Genomic DNA, 22394 nt, shown 5'->3' with positions numbered 1-22394 from the left:
GCCGAGTTTGGAGGGAGATGGGGTGGATGATGGTCTAGGAATAGGATTGGTAGTCTTGGAAATGGAAGTTTTTCTTGGATGTTTGTGTGGCTTACGCAAAGAATAAATTTTCATCCTTGTTTTTGATAAAACTATGCTTTAATGAAATAAGCCAACTGTGTGAAACTTGTGTTTTCACCATTCTCCTTTAATACTGTAAACAGCTTTATAGAGGTTTAATGGGGGCATATAATAAGCTGCATGTATTTAAAGTGTACAAGTTGGTAAATTTTGCTACATGTAGACACCTATGAAAACATCACTACAATCAAGATAATGAGCCTGTCACCCACAAGTTTCCTCATGCCCTTTGTAAGCTCTTCCTCCCACCCTCAAGGCAAACACCGGTCTGCTTGCTTTCTTATTTTTAAAATAAATTTATTTATTTTATTTATTTTTGGCCGTGTTGGGTCTTCGTTGCTGTGCGCGGGCTTTCTCTAGTTGCCGCGAGCGGGGGCTACTCTTCGTTGTGGTGCGCAGGCTTCTCATTGCGATGGCTTCTCTTGTTGCAGACCGCGGGCTCTAGGCGGGCAGACTTCAACCGTTGTGGCACGCGGGCTCCGTAGTTGTGGCTTGCGGGCTCTAGACCGCAGGCTCAGTAGTTGTGGCGCACGGGCTTAGCTGCTTCGAGGCATGTGGGATCTTCCCAGACCAGGGCTCAAACCCGTGTCGCCTGCATTGGCAGGCAGATTCTTAACCTCTGCGCCACCAGAGAAGTCCCTGGTCTGCTTTCTGTCACTTATAGTTTGCAATTTCTCACGTTTTAAATAGAATCATATAGTATATACTCTTTTTTAACATCTTTATTGTAGTATGGTTGCTTTACAATGTTGTGTTAGTTTCTGCTTTATAACAGTGAATCAGCTATAAATATACATATATCCCCATATCTCCTCCCTCTTGTGTCTCCCTCCCACCCTCCCTATCCCACCCCTCTAGGTGGTCACAAAGCACGGAGCTGATCTCCCTGTGCTATGTGACTGCTTCCCACTAGCTAGCTATTTTACATTTGGTAGTGTAGGTATGTCCATGCCACTCTCTCACTTCGTCCCAGCTTACCTTTCCCCCTCCCCATGTCCTCAAGTCCATTCTCTACGTCTGCGTCTTTATTCCTGTCCTGCTCCTAGGTTCTTCTGAACCATATATATATTTTTTAGCTTCCGTATATATGTGTTAGCATACGGTATTTGTTTTTCTCTTTCTGACTTACTGCACTCTGTATGACAGACTCTAGGTCCATCCACCTCACTACAAATAACTCAATTTCGTTTCTTTTTATGGCTGAGTAATATTCCATTGTATATATGTGCCACATCTTCTTTATCCATTCATCTGTCAGTGGACATTTAGGTTGCTTCCATGTCCTGGCTATTGTAAATAGTGCTGCAGTGAACATTTTGGTACATGACTCTTTTTGAGTTATGGTTTTCTCAGGGTATGTGCCCAGTAGCGGGATTGCTGGGTCATATGGTAGTTCTGTTTTTAGTATTTTAAGGAACCTCCATACTGTTCTCCATAGTGGCTGTATCAATTTACATTCCCACCAACAGTGCAAGAGGGTTCCCTTTTCTCCACACCCTCTCCAGCATTTCTTGTTTGTACATTTTTTAAAAAAATTAATTAATTAATTAATTAATTTCTGGCTGCATTAGGTCTTCGTTCCTGCACGCGGGCTTTCTTTAGTTGCGTCAAGCAGGGGCTACTCTTCGTTGTGGTGCGCGGGCTTCTCATTGTGGTGGCTTTTCTTGTTGCAGAGCACAGGCTCTAGGCATGCGGGCTTCAGTAATTGCAGCATGTGGGCTCAGTAGTTGTGACTCGCGGGCTCTAGAGTACAGGCTCAGTAGTTGTGGCGCGTGGGCTTAGTTGCTCCATGGCATGTGGGATCTTCCCGGACCAGGGCTCAAACCTGTGCCCCCTGCATTGGCAGGTGGATTCTTTTTTTTTTTTTTTTTTAATTTTATTTATTTATTTATTTTTGGCTGTGTTGGGTCTTCGTTTCTGTGCGAGGGCTTTCTCTAGTTGTGGCAAGCGGGGGCCACTCTTCATTGCGGCGCGTGGGCCTCTCACTGTCGCGGCCTCTCTTTTGCGGAGCACGGGCTCCAGACGTGCAGGCTCAGTAGTTGTGGCTCACGGGCCTAGTTGCTCCGCGGCATGTGGGATCTTCCCAGACCGGGGCTCGAACCCGTGTCTCCTGCATTGGCAGGCAGATTCTCAACCACTGCGCCACCAGGGAAGCCCGGCAGGTGGATTCTTAACCACTGCGCCACCAGGGAAGTCCCACCAGTACCATACTGTCTTGATTCTTGTAGCTTTGTGACTAGTCTTGAAATTATTTTCAACTTTGTTCTTCTTTTTCAAAGTTGTTTTGGCTATTCTAGATATTTTGCAGTTCCATATGAATTTTTTAAAAAATAAATTTATTTATTTATTTTTGGCTGCATTGGGTCTTTGTTGCTGCGTGCGGGCTTCTCACTGTGGTGGCTTCTCTTGTTGCGGAGCATGGGCTCCAGGTACGTGGGCTTCAGTAGGTGTGGCTCGCTGGCTTCAGTTGTTGTGGCTCACGGCCTCTAGAGCACAGGCTCAACAGTTGTGGCACATGGGCTTAGTTGCTTTGCGCAATGTGGGATCCTCCCGGACCAGGGATCAAACCCGTGTCCCCTGCATTGGCAGGAAGATTCCTAACCACTGCACCACCAGGGAAGCCCTCCATATGAATTTTAAAATAAGTTTGTCAATACCTACAAAAAACGTGCTGGCGAAGACCCAACACAGCCATAAATAAATAAATAAAGAATCCTGGTCAAAAAAGGTGATGATTTACTTTCTAAAAAAAACAAAAAAACCTGCTGGGGTTTTGAATTAACATCTTAGCATATTGAGTGTTCTCATGAGCAAGTTATACTCATCAACAAAACTTTTCATGAACAGGTTGTATATCTCCATTTATTTAAATCTTCTGTGATTTCCCTCAGCTATAATTTGTAATACAGGTCTTGTACATCTTTTGTAATATTTATCTTTAGGTATTTCATATGTATTGATGCTATTGTAAATAACGTTTAAAATTTCAATCCCTGATTGTTTATTGCTCATATATGGAAATACAATTACTTTTTAATATATTGATCTTATATCTGTAAACTTGCTAAACTCATTTACAAGTTCTAGTAACTTTTGTTTTTTTAAATTTTTTTTATATGAATTTATTTTATTTTTGGCTGCGCTGGGTCTTCGTTGCTGCGTGCGGGCTTTCTCTAGTTGTGGCGAGCGGGGGCTACTCTTCGTTGCAGCGCGGGCTTCTCATTGCGGTGGCTTCTCTTGTTGCAGAGCATGGGCTCTAGGCATGCGGATAGTTCTAGTAACTTTTGATTAGATTTCTTAGATTTTCTACATAGACGAACATTTTATCTGTAACTTTTTAATAGATTCCTTAGATTTTCTATGTAGATGATCATGTTATCTGAGTTTTACTTCTTCCTTTACTCTCTGGACAGCTTTTTTTTTTTTCCTATTGCACTGGCTAGAACCTCAAGTACAGTGTTGAATAGTAGTGATGAAAGCAGATATGCTTGCCTTGTTGCTGATCTCAGGGGGAAAGTATTCAGTCTTTCACCATTAAGTATGATGTTAGCTGTACATTTGTTGTATTGATAGATGCTCATTAACACATGGAGAAATCCTTCCTATTCCTCATTTGCTGAGAGTTTTTATTAGGAGTGGACGTTGGATTTAATCAAATGCTTTTTCTGCATCTATTAAGATGATCATGTCGTTTTCCTTTTTAAATTTGTTTAATATTGTGAATTACTCTGATTGACTTTGAATGTAAAACTAACCTTGCTTTCCCCAGATAAACTACATGAGGGATGTTGGTCTGTACTTTTCTTTTCTTGTAATATCTTTTTCTGGTTGTGATATTAAAGTAATGCTGGCCTTATAGAGTGAGTTGGGAAGTATTATCCTCTTCAATTTTCTGGAAGAGTTTGTGTAGAATCGGCATTTTTTTCATAAATGTTTGATATAATTCACTAGTAAAGCCACCTGGGCCTGGAGTTTACTTTGTGAGAAGGCTTTTAACCATGCATTCAGTTTCTTTGATAGATGCAGGACTATTTCTACTGTAAGAACCTTGCAACATTGTAATTTCTTCTCTTCTGGCCTTTATGCTCTTTTTGTCATGCATTTTACATTTGTAAATGTTAAAACCCTCATAGTACATTGCTATTATTTTTGTTTAGGCAGTCATTTGTCTTTTAAAGAATTTTAAATAATAAGAAAAAAATCTTATTCATTTAACCATGTAGTTTTAATTTCTGGTGCTCTTCATTCATTTGTGGAGATCCAGATTTCCATCTGGTATCATTTTCTTCTGCTTGAGAACTTCCTTTATTTCTTGTACTGTGTGTCTCTGTGTGTGGTGTGGGATTCTTCCAGTGGGTAGTGTGGTAATGAGTTCTTTCAGCTTTCATGTGTTTGAATATATCTTTATTTTGCTGTTACTTTTGAAAGATTTTTGTTGAGTATAGAATTCTATGTTGACAGTTTTTTTTCTTTCAGTATTTTAAAGATACTGCTCTACTATATTCTCGCTTGCATTCTTTCTTTCTTTTTTAAAAAATTAATTAATTTATTTATTATTTTTATTTTTGGCTGTGTTGGGTCTTCGTTGCTGTGCGCAGGCTTTCTCTAGTTGTGACGAGCGGGGGCTACTCTTCGTTGTGGTGCGTGGGCTCCTCATTGGGTGGTTTCTCTTGTTGCAGAGCACGGGCTCTAGGTGCGCAGGCTTCAGTAGTTGTGGCGCTCAGGCTACTGAGTTGTGGCTCGCAGGCTCTAGAGCACAGGCTCAGTAGTTGTGGCTTATGGGCTTAGTTGCTCCACGGCATGTGGGATCTTCCCGGACCAGGGCTCGAACCCATGCCCCTTGCATTAGCAGGCGGATTCTTAACCACTGGGCCACCAGGGAAGCCCTCGCTTGCATTATTTCTGATGAGAGATCTGATGTCATCTTTATTTTTGTCTATACATGAGATGTCTTTTTTCTCTGGATGCTTCTAAGATTTTCTCTTTATCACTGTTTTTTTTTTTTTTAAACAATTGGTTATGATGTGCCTTGATTTTTTTTTTTTTCATATTTCTTGTGTTTGGGGCTCATTGAGATTCTTGGATCTGTGGATTAATAGTTTTCAACAAATTTGGGAAATTTTTGGCTGTTATTCCTTCAACTTTATTTTCAGTTCTCTCCTCTCTCCCCTTTCTTTTAGGGACTCCAAATACTTGTATATTAGGCCACATAACATTGTCTCACAGCTCAAGTTTCATTAAAAAGATTCTCTTTTCTGTGTTTCATTTTGGATAGTTCATATTGCTATACCTTCAAGTTAACAAATCTTTTTTTCTGAAATATGTAATCTGCTGTTAAATCCCATCCAGTGTATTTTTCATCTAAGACATTGTAACTTTTATCTCTAAAAGTTTGATTTGGGTCTTTTTTTATATCTGCCATATCTCTACTTAACCTATTGAACTTATAGAATACAGGCATAATAACTGTTGTAATGTCATTTTATGCCACTTCTAATGTCTGTGTCAGTTCTGGATTGGTTTCGACTGGCTGATTTTTCTCCTCAATATGGGTTGTATTTTCCTGCACCTCTGCAAGCCCGGTCATCTTTATTTAGATGAGGAAGAACTGAATGCCAGACATCGTGAATTTTACCCTGTCAGGTGCCAGATAGTTTTGTATTCCTGTAAATCTTGAGCTTTGCTCTGGGATGCAGTTAATTTACTTGGAAACAGTATGATCCTTTTGAGTCTTGCTTTTAAGATTTGTTAGGAAGGACCAGAGCAGCGCTGAGCCTGTGACAAGGTTTCTCAGCCTCAGCACTGTTGACGTTTTGGACCAGATAATACTTTGTTGTCCTGTCCACTGCAAGATGTTTAGTAGCATCCTTGGCCTCCCCTCTGGATGCTAGTAGCACCTTGCCTCTAGTCCTGACAAATCAGAAATGTCTCCAGATGTTACAGACATTGTCCCCTGGTTGGAGGCGGGGGAAGCAAAATTACCCCTGGCTGAGAACCATTAGTCAGGGGTTAATGATTTCCCACTACTGAAGAAAGACCTTTTTGATACTCTATCCAATGGCCTATGAAACATGATGTTTTCCAGTCTAAGCTGTTGGGAGCAGGCTCTCTTCCTGTTTACTCTCATTCTTTCAATAGTTCTCTCCTCAGCATCTGTGGGATAGTTTCCTCGCACAAAGGCACCAATGAATACTCTGAATACCCTCTGCAGATCTCCAGAGTTCTTTCTCTGTACAGGTCTGTCCTCTCTAGCACTCTGTCCCACAAACACTAGCCACCTTGGGTTCCCCATACTCTCAGCTGCACTTCCTCAACTCAGGGAGTCCAACAGGTTCACCTGAGTTCCCCTCCCCTGTGTGGCAGCCTGGAAACCCTCTTAAGTTAATCCTAGGGCTCTCTCCTCATTTGTTTCCAGTCTCTCAGGGATCACTGTCCTTCACTGGCTGATGTCCGGTATCTTGAAAATTGTTGTTTCATATATTTTGTGTGGTGGTGGTGTTTTTTGTGGGGAGTGGGGTGGGGTCAGTGTTCTTTAAGGTGAGAGGGTAAATCCAGTCCTTGTTACTGCATCTTGGACTACAAGTCGGTCCTTTAATTTTTAACCTTAGACTGGGTGGGTGCCTTATTTCCTGGTAAACTTACCCCCCCCACCCCGGTAAACTTTTACATTACTTTTTTAAAAACTGAAAACTTAGACCTCTTTATAAAACAGAAGTCAGAATGAACATGAACATATAAGCTATAGTGGGCCTTAGATATTGTTGAGAGTTAAGTTTCAAGACCTTCACAAATCTCCAAAATTTCCGATATTACCATTGAGGGGGAGCAGAATATGTGACCCCAAAATATACCACTTTGGCATGTGGATTTTAAGTTGATGACAAACAAGGCCCAACAGACTCTGGAAGAGCTGTTTACCTTCCCCTCAACTGCCTAAAAGAATTTAGATTGACAGCAGGAAAAGAGCTAATACCAAAGATAACTTTTTATCAGAGAGACTTAGCTATGTGGTATGGCAAACATTTGTTTATCAAACATTTGCTCACCAAACATTTGCTCTTCTCATCCTCCTGTGAATTGGCTTCCTCCCATTTGAAGCCCCAGACCCTTACCCCTTCTTCTTAGCTGAGGGTGGCATATAAACCTCAATTGCCTGAGTATCTTTGGGGCTCCGATATGCATGAAATTTGTTTTTCTTCTGTTAATCTGCTTTATGTCAATTTAATTATTAGACCAGCCAGAAAGGAAGAAGGGAAAAGTTTTCCATCCCTACACCGTAATATACCATCTCTTCTAAAATTTAATAATTTTATTAGGGAACCAGTGGTGACCCAGTGGTTAGGACTCAGCACTCTCACTGCCAGGGGCCCCAGGTTCAATCCCTGGTCGGGGAACTAAGCTCCCGCAAGCCACAGGGCTCGGCCAAAAAAAAAAAATTTAATGAAGTATAATGGAAAAAATTTAAGAGGTACCTTAATGAACCATGAACATACATGAATTTTAAAAATTATTATACTTATTATGTAATGAGGGAACCAATGAGATGTACAACTATTTTAAAGTAGAATTCAAAGAGCAGATACATCAATGCAATCACATATGCTAAAATGGATTTGTTAATACAAATATAAATTCACAAGGCAATAATTGCAAATTACTGCAAATACACAAGACAAAGTCAGCTACCCTCATCAGGAGTTATTTGCACTGTTGTCAGTTCTCTGTGTGAACATACATGAATTGAGAGTTAATCTCAAATTTATAGTTCCTGGTTATAAATCTAGGGATCACCCTTGACCTCTCCTTGTTCACATTCCTATACCCCATTCAGTTAGCAGACACTCTTGAGTTAACCCTGTAAGCCAGTGGTCTTCACATTTTTGTTTTGTGCTAGAATAACCTGAAAATAATTTTGAAAAATTATGTGTTCTCATACATCTTAAAATTGATATTTAAATATTTTCTCATAAACTTAAGTAGTTATAAGGTTTATAATTTTTGTGTATTGTATAATGAATATGTACTTTAAATATACTTTTGTCAAAATCTTATGGCTGCATATTTAGCTCATTTAAGTTTTGGAAAATGTTTGCCATATGAACTAATAGGCAAAATCAGTCCTCATTGGAAAATCAGTCAGTGAAATCAATCTTTCTATTAGATAAGGTCTGTAATTTTTCCATTCAAATAATGGTGTTAATATGTATCGCTCTGATAACCATTTCACTTTTGAATTTTAAATTAAATTCGGAACCTTGCATTTATACGTCGCCTGGGTGACAGTAAGATGCTGCCTCATTTAATATTTCTTGCTGAATTTCTCTCTGATTTGTTATCACAGGACTCTTCCTCAGGAAGAACTTATTCTTGACTTCTTATCCCCGGGACAATGCACCAAAGTGAGATGCTGGGTAGGTGAGGGTACATAGTGGGAGAAGGGTGACTGTGAAAGGGGAAGTTGGAAAGCAGACTGCAGGCTAATTTTCAGACAGATACAATTAATTTGCATCATTACTATTTTGGTGTAGTATCTATAGAGTTGTTGTGTGGTTTCTTAAAATGATTTTCATCACTTGGGGGAAAGGGAGATTTCTACCTTGGGTGGCCAGGTAGAAGGTGTTATCATTTCCCAACTATCATGTGCTCTAGCCATACAGGTCCCCTTTCAGCTCTGGGAACATCCCAAGCTCTTTCCTGCCTCTGGGCCTTCTTGTATGTTCTTCAGCTGGCAGTGCTCTTTCACCCCATTCTCTACGTAGCCAACTCCAACTAATCGTTTGCTGTCAGCATAATTGTCACTTTCTTAGTTAGGCCTTCCTTGGCTAGAGGGTTTACTATATGTCAGACACTATACTAAGTGCTTTACATACAATATTTTATTTAATCTGAATTAGGTCCTCATTAAATTCTCTCATAATGGCTGAAACTTTTCCTTTAAAGCACTTATTATAGTTTGCAGTTAAATATATATTTCTCTGCCTCCCTCAGGAGACTATAAGCTTTCTCTGTGTCTCTTTGGCTCACCCCTGCATCCTTAGTGTCTAGTACAGTAACTGACTGATCATGGGCACTCAGAAAATAGTTGTTGAATGAACAAATGCATGGGAAACATTTGGAAAGAGGGCTGGGGCTTTTTATTTGTCTCTCTGAATCCTCTCTCTTTAGGTTACCTCATCAATTCTCAATTTAAACACCATCCATATGCTGATGCTCTCAACTTTTTATCTCCAGTTCAAAGTTCTCTTTACTTAATCATCTGGATAATTGTGTGAAAGAACCATTATTATCCCTATTTTACAGATAAAACCCCTGGAGAAAATTACATGGTCCAGTGCCATCATCAAATGTAGGGTTTCATGGATGCTATAATGCATTCCTAAGAAGGTTCTACTATATCATTCTCATTACAGAGTGCTGGATCAGTCTTATTCAACATTACTTTCATTGAATTCAGAGTTAAAGACTCCCGTAAGATTTGTTACGTAAAGACACCTGGATTGGTTGATCCAAGCTGTTAGATAAAGATTCTGGTAATGAGTGAGGTCTGTTGTACTGGATAAGAAGCATTCTTTACAGAATTCTGATTTAACAAAATTGGTATGCCATGAGTAATAAAAAGCACCATTTATAAATACTTACAAATGCCCAATACAAATTTTAAGGCACCAACATGTACCTAAAACAAATCCACTTCTGTAGTTGTGGCATTACTATAGGCCATACTTCCTTTACTTTTGTATAAAACCATTTAGGATTAGACACTAACCCAAATGCCTTAAGAGTCTTGGAAAGGAAAGCTACAGTGGATTAACAGTAACACTGTCCCTGCATGAGTTACTAAATCCCCTCACCCTGAGCAGGTGAGGTCTGAGTTAAGTCTTGAGGGGCAGATAGGAGTTGGCCCAGAAATGAGGTAGGAGAGGACAGGACATTGCAGGTGCAGGGTGTCCAGGCGTCATTCTCCATGCCAGAGGACAGCATGGGGGTCACTCAAATTCAGGGAACTACCAACAGTTTCTGAGGTTTGAGCATGGTTAGGACAAGGGTGTAGGGAGAGACGAGGCTGGAGAAGCAGGTGGGGCCTTCAAGATCCTGAAGGATCATTACCACCCATACTGATATGCTGGGGGTTTACTCTGGGCAGTGGGAGCCAAGGAGGACTGTTATGTCCTCTGAGGGACATTATCTGATCGATATTTCAGAAAGATCATGATGGAGACTATTAAAATTGTATTGGAATCAGGAATACACTTGAGACTCGTGGGGGTGGGTTGGAGTGAAGGGATTTGGTAATGGATGAGACCTGGGGCATGGAGAGAGGAGGAGTCAGGGTGTCACTCGGTTTCTGAGCTTGGATGGGGGATGGTGGAAGGTACTCTTCAAAGTGGGAAAAGAAGTGTTTGGGGGCAGAGGGAAGAAAGGTGAGCTCTGTTTTAGAGATACCTGTGGAGATGTCCAGTGTGCAAATAGAAAAGTCAGGAATTTGAGAGAGAGACCTGAAAATGTCTTTTGATTTAATGACACAGAACATATTAGCGACCTTAGCAAATGCTGCTTATGTGAAGTGAGGCTGGAGGCCAGACTGGAGGTTGCAGAGGGATGAGCGGCATGTGGACAAATTCATACAAACAGGAATAGAATGACTGTTCTTTAGACACCTTACCCTGAGGAGGGGAGAGGGCAGCAGCCAGGGGTGAAGAAAGGATTGTTTTTTGAAATAAGGATTTTTCTTCCTTTTTTTTTTTTTTTTTTCTTTAAATACAGAGAAAATATCAGTTGTACATGCTGAGAAAATTTAACAACACAGAAGTTATAAAAATAAAAGTAAAAACTTGTCAGCCTGCTTTTTGACCAGACTCTTCTGTTGTGGGCCTGGCATCTACCATTAAGTACTCTCCACTTCTGGCCCATTTCTGTTTAAACCTGTTCAAGCCTCTTTCACCCAAAACAACAATCAATAATTATAGTAGAAACCCTCACTCCTATACTACTAACCCATTGCTATCCCTTCTCTTTCTACCACGGCCAAAGTTCTCAAGAAAATAAAACAAACACATTTTTCAGCTCTTTATGTTCAGGCCCCAGGTACCGTTTGAATTGTCATCCACAACTACTAAATTTAGTAGATATTTGTCAAGCCTTGTCTTATTTAATCTCTTCACAGCATTTAATAGTATTGATTACTTTCCTTTAAACTTCCTTTTCTCTTGGTTTCCTCAACATCAACTCATCCAAGTTTAATTCCTATGTCTCTGGAAATTTGCTTCTTTGTGGAATCATTTACTTTCTTACTAAATTTTGTGACATCTGTCCTCTGCCCTCTTTTCTTTTCATGTGGCATGATCTGGCAACCTTAATTATTCTTTAACTACATTGTGGAACAAAATTTGCGTTCAAATCAGACTGTCCCTTCCTGACTGAATGTTTGGTTTTTTCAAACAATGACCAATTCTCCAATTTTCCGATACCAACTGGGTGTTCTATAATTTAATTCAATTATGACTCCAACTATCTGGAGTCAGTACAGACCCTGGATTAAGGGCCCAATCTCACAAGACTGCTCCCACTTCAGATGCCAGCTGCAAATGGGGTGCCCAGGTTACCGCCACTTCTGCCTGGCTGACTATAAATTCAGGGATTCTCATGTCCCTCTCCCTGTACCCCCCACCCCAATTCAATAATTCACAGAACTCAAGAAAGCATATAGTTTCCATAACAATTTTATTATAAAGGATATATAACTCAGGGACAGCCAAATGCAAGTTCTAGGGTAGAGGAGAGAGGGTGGAGGGGCACTGATGCAGAGCTTCCATGCCCTCTAGCATACTACCCTCCCAGCACATCAAGTTCACCAACTTGGACTCTCCCCCAGATCTTGTCAGAGTTTTTATTGAGGTTTCATTATGCAGGCACAATTGATTAACTCATCGGTCACTGGTGATTGAATTCAATCCCCAATACCTCTCCCCTCCCCAGAGGTCAGGGGGTGGACTGAAAGTTCCAAGCCTCTAATCACATGGTTGGTTCCCCAATCCTGAAGATAATCTAGGGCTCTGCCCTGAGTAACTTCATTAGTATAAATTCAGGTATCGTTGAAAAGGGCTTGTTATGAATAACAAAAGACTCTATCACTCAGGAAATTCCCTTTATGTCTGGGGTATTAGACTCCCTTAGTTCTTTTTCCATCTCTGGCTGTTCCTTCTGTCTCCTTTGAAAGTTCATCCTCTTTCATTAAACCTTTAAATGTCGGCAGTCTTTAAGATGTGCTTGATTCATTCATTCATTCATTGAGTTTATTCAATAAAGTGTTTATTGAACATCTACTGTATATCAGGTTCTCTTCTTAGTGCTAAGGATAGAGCAGTCAACAAAATATACAAATATTTTTAAAAAGTCATTTATGGGGGCTTCCCTGGTGGCACAGTGGTTAAGAATCTGCCTGCCAATGCACGGGACGTGGGTTCGAGCCCTGGTCCGGGAGGATCCCACATGCCGCGGAGCAACTAAGCCCCTGCGCCACAACTACTGAGCCTGCGCTCTAGAGCCTGTGAGCCACAACTGCTGAAGCCCACATGCCTAGAGCCCGTGCTCCACAACAAGAGAAGCCACCGCAATGAGAAGCCCATGCACCGCAATGAAGAGTAGCCCCCGCTCGCCGCAACTAGAGAAAGCCTGCACACAGCAACAAAGACCAACTCAGCCAAAAATAAATAAATAAATAAATTTATTGAAAAAAAAATCATTTATGGATGTTATGATGCATTCCTTAGAAGGTTCTGCTGTATGGTTCTCATTGTAGAATCTGGCCTGGTCTTTCTCAACATTGCTTTTGTTGAGTTCAGAGTTAGAAGGTGATCAGAACTAAGGAAAAAGATAAAGCAGGAAAAGCTGATAAGGAGTACTAGAATGGGGATTGGGTTACAATTAAATAGGACAGTCAGGGTAAGGCCTCCCTGAAAAGATGACATTTTTAACAAAGACTTGATGAAAATGGGGGAGCTAGCCATTTTCGTATTTGGGAAGATGACAAATGCAAAGGCCCAAGGTGGGCGTATGCCTGGTTTTTCAAGGCATATCAAAGAGGCTACTGTGTCTACATCAAAGTGAGTGAAGTGTATGGAAAGAACTAGTGAAGGCCAAATTATGTAGCGCTTTGTTGGTCATTGTAAGGATTTTGGCTCTTACTCTGAATGAGATGGGGCACCACTGGAGGGTTTTGAGTAGAGCAGGGACATGATCTGACTTACACAAGCTAACTTAACAGTTACTTTGGCTGTTAGGTAGAGAAGGGACTGAAGGGGTGACTTTCTTCCCTCTACCCCCAAGCCAATTTCTTTCCTATCCCACTTTGGAAAGCAGTTTCTACCATCCAAGCCCAGAAACCTGGACGGCATCTGACTCCTCCTTCTCTCCCATGCCTTACATCCAATTAGTAACCACTAATCAGGGAGACCAGTTAGGAAGTTATTGCAGTAGTCTAGATGAGGGAGGACGTTGGCTTGGACCGGCGGGGAGTGATAGAGTTAGTTATTCCAGATGTAATTGAAGGTAAAGGCAACAGGATCTGCTGATGAATTACAAGTGGAATGTGAGAGAAAGAAACAAGTCAGGATGATACCAAGGATTTTGGCCTAAGCAACTGGAAGTATGGGATTGTCCGCAGTTGAGACGGGGCAGGCAGTAAGGAACAGGTTTAGGGAAGAAGATCAGGAATTCAGTTTTGGATGTATTAGGTATGAGATAGACAGAAAGACCCATGCAATAGAATAGAGTGCAGATATGTGGACATACGTGGACACCTGATTTACAATGAAGGTGTCATTGCAATTTGGCAGAGAAAATATGGTCTTTTTAACAAATGATGCTGGATCCATTGGATGGCTGATGAAAAAAAAATGAGCCTTGACCCTATTATATCGCATGCACAAAAATCAATTCCAGATGGATTGTATATATAAACGTGAAAGGTACAACAGTAAAACTTCTGGAAGATCTTCATGACTGTAGAGGCAATATTTCTTAACAAAATACAAAAATAGCTAACCATAAAGGAAATATATTGATAAATTGAACTTCATTATAGTTAAGAATTCTTATTAATTGAAAGATACCAGTAATCATGAAAAGGCAAGCCTCAGAATGGGAGAAGATATTTGCAAAAACACATATCTGATGAAGGACTTTAAGTATAAAGAACTCCTACACACCAATAAGGAAAAGTCTAACAACACACATAAGACTTGACCAGGCACATCAAAAAAGAGGATATCCAAATGATTAGTAAGCAAATAAAAGGGTACTCAGCTTTCTTAGTCATCAGGGAAATGCAAACTAATAAGTACACACCTATCAGAATAGCTGCTAAAAAACCCCTGACAATACCAAATTTTGATAAGGAAGTGGAGAAACTGGAATCCTCATGCTCAGCTAGTAAGGGTTTAAATTGACAAAACCACTTTGGAAAACTGTTTGGCTGTATTTACTAAGGCTGAACATATACACTCCCTATGACCCAGCAGTTCTACTCCTATGGTATATACCTAACAGAAGTGACTGAAAGAGGCAAGGAAAAGAATGTCCATAGTAGCTTCTTTTATAATAGCACTGGAGTGGGAGCAACCCAAATATCCACCAGCAGTAGACCGGAAAAGTTGTGGTAAACGCATACAGTGTCTTTACTGCAATGATGAAGAACAGACCCAACAGCCTGGTCAATCTCATAATATTGAGAGAAAAAAGCTAGGCACACAAGGGTATATTTAGTTTCATTTATACAACTTTTGAAAACAGGCAAAACTAAAATGATAGAACTCAAGACGGTTTTACCTCTGGGGAGGTAACACCATTGTTGATAAGGAGGGGCACAAGGGAATCCACAGGATGCTGGTAATGTTCCACTTCTTGAAATGAGCAGTGGTTACATGGGTATATCCATTTGTATAAACCCATTGAGCTGCACGTAAGATTTATATCATATTCTTAATGTCTTGCAGCTCATTTTGAAATAATAGGTTACAGTTTTGGTCTGTTTTGTGGGTATGTCTTTCTGGATGCTCTGTTGTTTGTAGGGATATTATTCTGTTCCTTACTCTTTTTTTTTTTTTGACATAACTTTGTGAGAATTCAACCTAAATCCTTTTTTGTTGTTGATTTTTATGTATTCTTCCTGAACTTTTAGAGTGAGGCAGGAAAGCTTTTTATAACTTCACAAAGATCCCTCTGTGTTTTGGTATAATGTTAAAAATATGAAGCCTGCTTTCTGAGATTTGTGGGATCTGTTCTTCCTGGACTTTGATCAGGACCTTGCCTCTCTCTTGTCCTTGTCCTGCTCAATTTTGATTCTACTCCCTGCATTTTCTCTCCAGCAGGGGGCCCTGTTCTGAAAGGAAGCCCTGGGAGTTGAGCTCTGAGAGTTCATAGGGGCCAAACTGCCCCAGCCTCCTCAGTCCTTACTGGGTACCCTTTGTACTCTCCCAGTTTCACCTGTTCCTTCTGTACCTGTTGCTATTTTGGAGTTCTGTTCTCAGGTCCATCGTACACTGCCTCATTTCTTCCTTCTTCTCACACATGCTGATACAGTGCAGGTTTTGTGACTGTTGATTTGTCCCTGCTTGCTTTCATTTGGAGGTTCATGGGGATACTTTATCATTAAAGCTTTACTGTGAATGTCCGTAGGGTTTAGTTTTGCTTTCTAGTTGCTTATCTGTTTTTATGTGAGGATTCAGGGATTGAAAAGCTGTGCTGCTGCCACTGCTGCCACTGTCTTCCCAGAATCTCCTGTATGTATACTTTAAAAAGACTTCATTTTTTAGAGAAGTTTTAGGTTTATAGAAAAATTGAACAGAAAGTACAGAGAGTTCCTATATACTCCCTCTCCTCCAGTTTCTCCTACTATTTTTTTTTTAAAGTTAATTAATTAATTTATTTATGGCTGTGTTGGGTCCTCGTTTCTGTGCGAGGGCTTTCTCCAGCTGTGGCAAGCGGGGGCCACTCCTCATCGCGGTGCGCGGACCTCTCATTATTGCGCCTCTCTTGTTGCGGAGCACAGGCTCCAGACGCGCAGGCTCAGTAATTGTGGCTCGCGGGCCCAGTCGCTCCGCGGCACACGGGATCCTCCCAGACCAGGGCTCGAACCAGTGTCCCCTGCATTGGCAGGCAGACTCTCAACCTCTGCGCCACCAGGGAAGCCCTCTCCTACTATTAACATCTTGCATTAGTGGTACATTTGTTATAATTGAAGAACCAATAGTGTTAGGTTAACTGAAGTCCATAATTTACATTTGTGTTCATTCTTTACGTTGTATAGTTCTATGGTTTTTGACAACTGTGTAATGTGATGTATATTATATTTCTATAAGAGTTAAAAAGCAGAATCACCCTCCGCTTAGAAGCAGCTTACCTGTTTCTGGTACTGAGACCTTAAGACATGGATTTATACAGAGGTTCTCATAGAGGGGATTCTATTCAATATATAATGAAGCAAATAACATTCTCAAAGACAGCAAAAAGTCTCTCAGGGGCTCTACCATGTAATGTCTCTCAATATAAGCAATGGCACTGAAGTCCAGTGAAAGAAATTCAAGGCGAATGGAAGAGACCCAGCAGGGGAGGCAAAACAGTATAGTATATGTATACAGCTTTCTGATAATCTGGCCTAACTCAGAGGGTAATGTACAAGCATACCTCATTTTATTGCCCTTCACAGATATTGTATTATTTTTTTTTTTACAAATTGAAGGTTTGTGGCAACCATCTGTTGAGCAAGTCTATCGGCGCCATTTTTCTAACAGCATTTGTTCGCTTTGTTTCTCTGTGTCACATTTTGGTAATTCTTGAAATATTTCAGACTTTTTCATTATTATATTTGTTATGGTGCTCTATGATCATTGATCTTTGATGTTACTATTGCAAAACAATTATGACTTGCTAAAGGCTTAGATGATGGTTAGCATTTTTTAGCAATAAAGTATTTTAAAATAAAGGTATGTACTTTTTAAGACATAATGTTATCACACATTTAATTGACTACAGTATAGTGTAAAAATAACTTTTATATGCACCAAAAAATTCATGTGACTTGCTTTATTGTGATATTTGCTTTATTGCAGTGGTCTGGAGCCAAACCCACAGTATCTCTAAGGTATGCCTGTTCTGAGACTTATATATACTTTAGGTAATCCTACATAAAAATTTTGATAGATACTGAGAAGCAACAGCAACATTATAGAGCTGTTTGCTTATTAAATATTCCTTCTCCAGTGCATGCCATTTTTTAGGGGGCTTGAGAAACTATAAATCTGGATTTTTAGGCTGATATTCTATATGGGGAGAGGTGGGCTTTAAGCATGGTTAATAGTCCACTGACAGCTGTGATATCTTACTAGTTGTGGAGACATGCATTGGGAATAACACCAGATTCCTTATAGCATTTTTTTTTTTCTTATAGCATTTTTATTACCCTCTTTTTGTGTCTCTGTGTGGAACTGCTTACAGCTATATATTCCATGAAGTTTGTGGTTTTAATCCTTCCACTTAGATTATAGTAACTCTGCCTTCCATTTCTTTCTTAAAATTTTTTTCCCCTTTCATTTCTTTTAAAATTACCTTATAGTATCACTGAGCACACACAAAAAGAACATCACAGAATTTGCTGACAATTTTGATCAATATGTTCTCACCAAAATGCACATTAACCTTAATAGCCAAAAAAGTTTCCTATTGATGCTGGAACAAACAAACAAACTTAGTGGCTTAAAATGACAAAAATTTATTATCTTATAGTTCTGGGGGTCAGAACTTTGAAATGGGTCTCATGGGGCTAAAATCGAGATGTAAGCAGGGCTGGAGGATTTGCGGGAGAGTCTGTTTCCTTGCCTTTTCCAGCCTCTAGAGGGTGCCCTCATTCCTTGGTTTGGGCCCCCAGCCAGCAATTGTATATCACTCCAACCTCTGTTTCTGTTATCACAACTCCTTTAACTCTTCTGCCTGCCTCTTTTACACCTTAAGGACTGTGTGATTACACTGAACCCAACCAGACAATCTAGGATCTCAAGATCCCTAACTCAATCACATCTGGCAAAGTCCATTTTGCCGTGTGGGGTAGCATATTCCAAGGTTCTGGGGACCAGATGTAGACATCTATCAGGACCCACTATTCTTCCTGCCACAAATACATTTAGATAATTATCTATTTCTTCCATTTACTTTTTAAAAATTGAAGCATAGTTGATTTACAATATTATATTAGTGTCAGGTGTAAACATAGTGATCAATATCTTTATAGATTATACCACATTTAATTTTTCCATCCTGAATCTTCTGAATTTCTGGTCAGTAAAATTTTTGGTAATTAGAAACATCCTTTGAGTAATTAGGAAAATTTTATACATCATTATTTCCTAATATACTTTAAGGCTATTTTTCCTCAATAAGCTAATAGGTATGTTTATCTCAATACCTAATAATAGTTTGTACCTTTAACTGATGACCACTGTCTTATTAGGGGCTTAGAAGAACTTCAAAATTTAATCTGCTGGGCCTCACACAGATATAGATTTCCCCATTATTTAACCTTTTTGGTTTCCAAATTGGGTATAAAAGAGCCAACAGATATATAAAATGAGATCTTGGCAACTCTTTCCTCTTCTGTAAAAAGAGTGGTAAGATGCTCCTCTTGTATTTCTACAATTCTTATATCCATGGCAGGACTAAATATGCTAGAGGATGATGAAGTATGTTTAGCGATTCAAACTAGCTCAGAAATTACCACCAAGAATACCCATCTAACTAGTTCTCCTTGAAACCTGGACTGCAGTGCTTGTCACCATCAAATCTTCTGAAATAACAGAGGGGATAGACTTTTGAATTGTTACTTTTGGGTGCTCTGCCAGTGTGGCTGTGCAGCAGACACATGAAGAGTGGCTAGAGCAGTGCCTGTGTCCTCCCCCAGTGGGATTAAGGTCAGAGAAAGCAGGTGCCAAGGCACAGAAATCTATTGTGTGAAAAGTCTGTAGGTGGAGGCTCTGCCAACTTTCTAGGGCTGCAAGACGATAGCACTATGAGCCCTGGAAAATGCGTCACACGGAGGACAGCGCTTTCTCACAGGGGAGCTGACAGCTGCAGGTAGCAAGGGCTCTACCTCTAGAACTTCTCACTTCAGAACACAAACCACAGAAACTACAACCATCTTTAGCGTGGAGGAATAGGCGAAAAAACAAAAAAATAAAAAAGAGAGAGGAGAGAGGGAGGAAGAATAAAGAACATAAGACTATTATTTACATTTCCTTGGTTTCTGGTATGACAAGGGATATAGAGCTCTTAATATAATATTTCAATATTTTTCTCTTTGGAATGAGGTAATAAAAGCTACCACTTACTGAGGAGCTACCAGGTACTAGATATTGAATGAGGCACTTTATACCCATAATATCTCACTTTATCTCATAGCAACTGATAAGGTCTGTCTTGATATCTCCATTTTAAAGGTGAAGAAATAGCTTCAGGAGATTAATGAACTTTCCCAGGATCACACAGTAAGTTATAGAGCAGGAATTCAAACTCAGGTCTTTCTGACAATATAAATCATGGTGAAGTATCTCATTTCATAAATATGGGGAATTCCAAGGCATAATCTCAGTATCATTCCCAGAAACATACACTTGTTGAAGCCTGTAGTTGCTCTCTCTCATTGCTGGACCCAGGTTTCTATGTAAAGATTAAGTACCATCTGGTAAATCACATTAAAAAAGAAAAGAGAAAGAGAGAGCAGTTAGACTTGAGGACCTGCAGGGGGCATCAGAGGACCACTGAGCCTTAGGACTCAGCACAATTCAGAAAGAAGCCAAAGGGCACTGTGACTAGGGGTGTGGCTCTGTGTGTGGGGATGAGGGGCAGGAATAAAGTGAAATGAAGCTGACAGATGGAAGGAGATGTCTCACTTTGCTTCCTGCTGTTTTCCTACCACATTTCTGTTCCTCTTTTTTTACATTTTTTGTTTTGTTTTCATGCTCTTTCAACTTTCTTCCTAATCCTGTCTACCATTAATTGCATTTTACTCTCCTCCCTATTTTTTTCCCCTTCCCTTTAGGTTATTTCTCTCTCTCTCTTTTTTTTTTGGCTGCAGCCGCAGCTTGCAGGATCTTAGTTCCCCGACCAGGGATTGAACCCGTCCCTGGCAGTGAAAGCACCGAGTTCTAACCACTGGACCTCCAAGGAATTCCTTTTCTCTTATTTTTAAGAACCTCAGATTTGTCTTAAAATGTACTCATTTAAAATTGTCTCTACACATGTAAATTATAGGTAACACTGGACTTCCCTGGTGGCGCAGTGGTTAAGAATCCACCTGCCAAACCCACGCACATATGGTCACCTTATCTTTGATAAACGAGGCAAGAATATACAATGGAGAAAAGACAGCCTCTTCAATAAGTGGTGCTGGGAAAACTGGACAGCTACATGTAAAAGAATGAAATTAGAACACTCCCTAACACCATATACAAAAATAAACTCAAAATGGATTAAAGACCTAAATGTTAAGGCCAGACACTATAAAACTCTTAGAGGACAACATAGGCAGAACACTCTATGACATAAATCACAGCAAGATCCTTTCTGACCCATCTCCTAGAGAAATGGAAATAAAAACAAAAATAAACAAATGGGACCTAATGAAACTTAAAAGCTTTTGCACAGCAAAGGAAACCATAAACAAGAGGAAAAGACAACCCTCAGAATGGGAGAAAATATTTGCAAATGAAGCAACTGACAAAGGATTAATCTCCAAAATTTACAAGCAGCTCATGCAGCTCAATATCAAAAAAACAAACAACCCAATCCAAAAATGGGCAGAAGACCTAAACAGACGTTTCTCCAAAGAAGATATACAGATTGCCAGCAAACACATGAAAGAATGCTCAGCATCACTAATCATTAGAGAAATGCAAATCAAAACTACAATGAGGTATCACCTCACACCAGTCAGAATGGCCATCATCAAAAAATCTAGAAACAATAAATGCTGGAGAGGGTGTGGAGAAAAGGGAACCCTCTTGCACTGTTGGTGGGAATGTAAATTGATACAGCCACTATGGAGAACAGTATGGAGGTTCCTTAAAATAAAAATAGAACTACCATACGACCCAGCAATCCCACTACTGGGCATATACCCTGAGAAAACCATAGTTCAAAAAGAGACATGTACCACAATGTTCATTGCAGCTCTATTTACAGTAGCCAGGACATGGAAGCAACCTAAGTGTCCATCGACAGATGAATGGATAAAGATGTGGCACATATATACAATGGAATATTACTCAGCCATAAAAAGAAACGAAATTGAGTTATTTGTGGTGAAGTGAATGGACCTAGAGTCTGTCACACAGAGTGCAGTAAGTCAGAAAGAGAAAAACAAATACCGTATGCTAACACATCTATATGGAATCTTAAAAAAAAAAAAAGGTTCTGAAGAACCTAGGGGCAGGACAGGAATAAAGACGCAGATGTAGAGAATGGCCTTGAGGACACGGGGAGGGGGAAGGGTAAACTGGGACGAAGTGAGAGAGTGGTGTAGACTTATATATACTACCAAATGTAAAATAGATAGCTAGTGGGAAGCCGCCGCATAGCACAGGGAGATCAGCTCAGTGCTTTGTGACCACCTAGAGGGGTGGGATAGGTAGGGTGGGAGGGAGATGCATGAGGGAGGAGATATGGGGATATATGTGTATGTATAGCTAATTCTCTTTGTTATAAAGCAGAAACTAACACACCACTGTAAAGCAATTATACTCCAATAAAGATGTTAAAAAAAAAAAAGAATCCACCTGCCAATGCAGGGGACACAGGTTCAATCCTTGGTCCAGGAAGATCCCACATGCTGCGGAGCAACTAAGCCCGTGCGCCACAACTACTGAGCCTGCGCTCTATAGGCTGAGAGCCATAACTACTGAGCCCATGCACCACAACAACTGAAGCCCGTGTGCCTGGAGCCCATGCTGTGCAACAAGAGAAGCCACCGCAGTGAGAGGCCCGCGCACTGCAATGAAGAGTAGGCTCCGTTTACCACAACTAGAGAAAGCCTGCGCGCCGCAATGAAGACCCAACCAAAAAAAAAAAAAAGGTAACACAACAGCAGCACCGACATTATAAATAATTACTACCAAGAGAGGAGAATGCTAAGTGCTAGTAGGTGCTCATTGGGTTTTTTGGGGGGGAGGTGGGGGAGACACTGAATTAAAATTGAATTGGGTAATTCACTGGCAGTCCAGTGGTTAGGA

General features: G+C 40.3%; 1 pseudogene across 1 annotated transcript in view; it reads left to right on the top strand.

The window, feature by feature from the left end:
* Positions 1-22394, top strand: part of LOC309667443 (late cornified envelope protein 2A-like) — a 345865-nt pseudogene that overhangs the window by 2884 nt on the left and 320587 nt on the right. The window contains exons 3-4 of the transcript XR_014268573.1: positions 8462-8531; positions 17229-17260. The product of XR_014268573.1 is annotated as a late cornified envelope protein 2A-like (transcript). The remainder of the gene's footprint in view (positions 1-8461; positions 8532-17228; positions 17261-22394) is intronic.

The sequence above is a fragment of the Balaenoptera physalus genome (assembly GCF_965194825.1).
Source record: "Balaenoptera physalus genome assembly, chromosome: 1".
NCBI lineage: Eukaryota > Metazoa > Chordata > Mammalia > Artiodactyla > Balaenopteridae > Balaenoptera > Balaenoptera physalus.
Note: the sequence above shows the minus strand (reverse complement) of the source record. Positions and strands in the feature narration are given on the sequence as shown.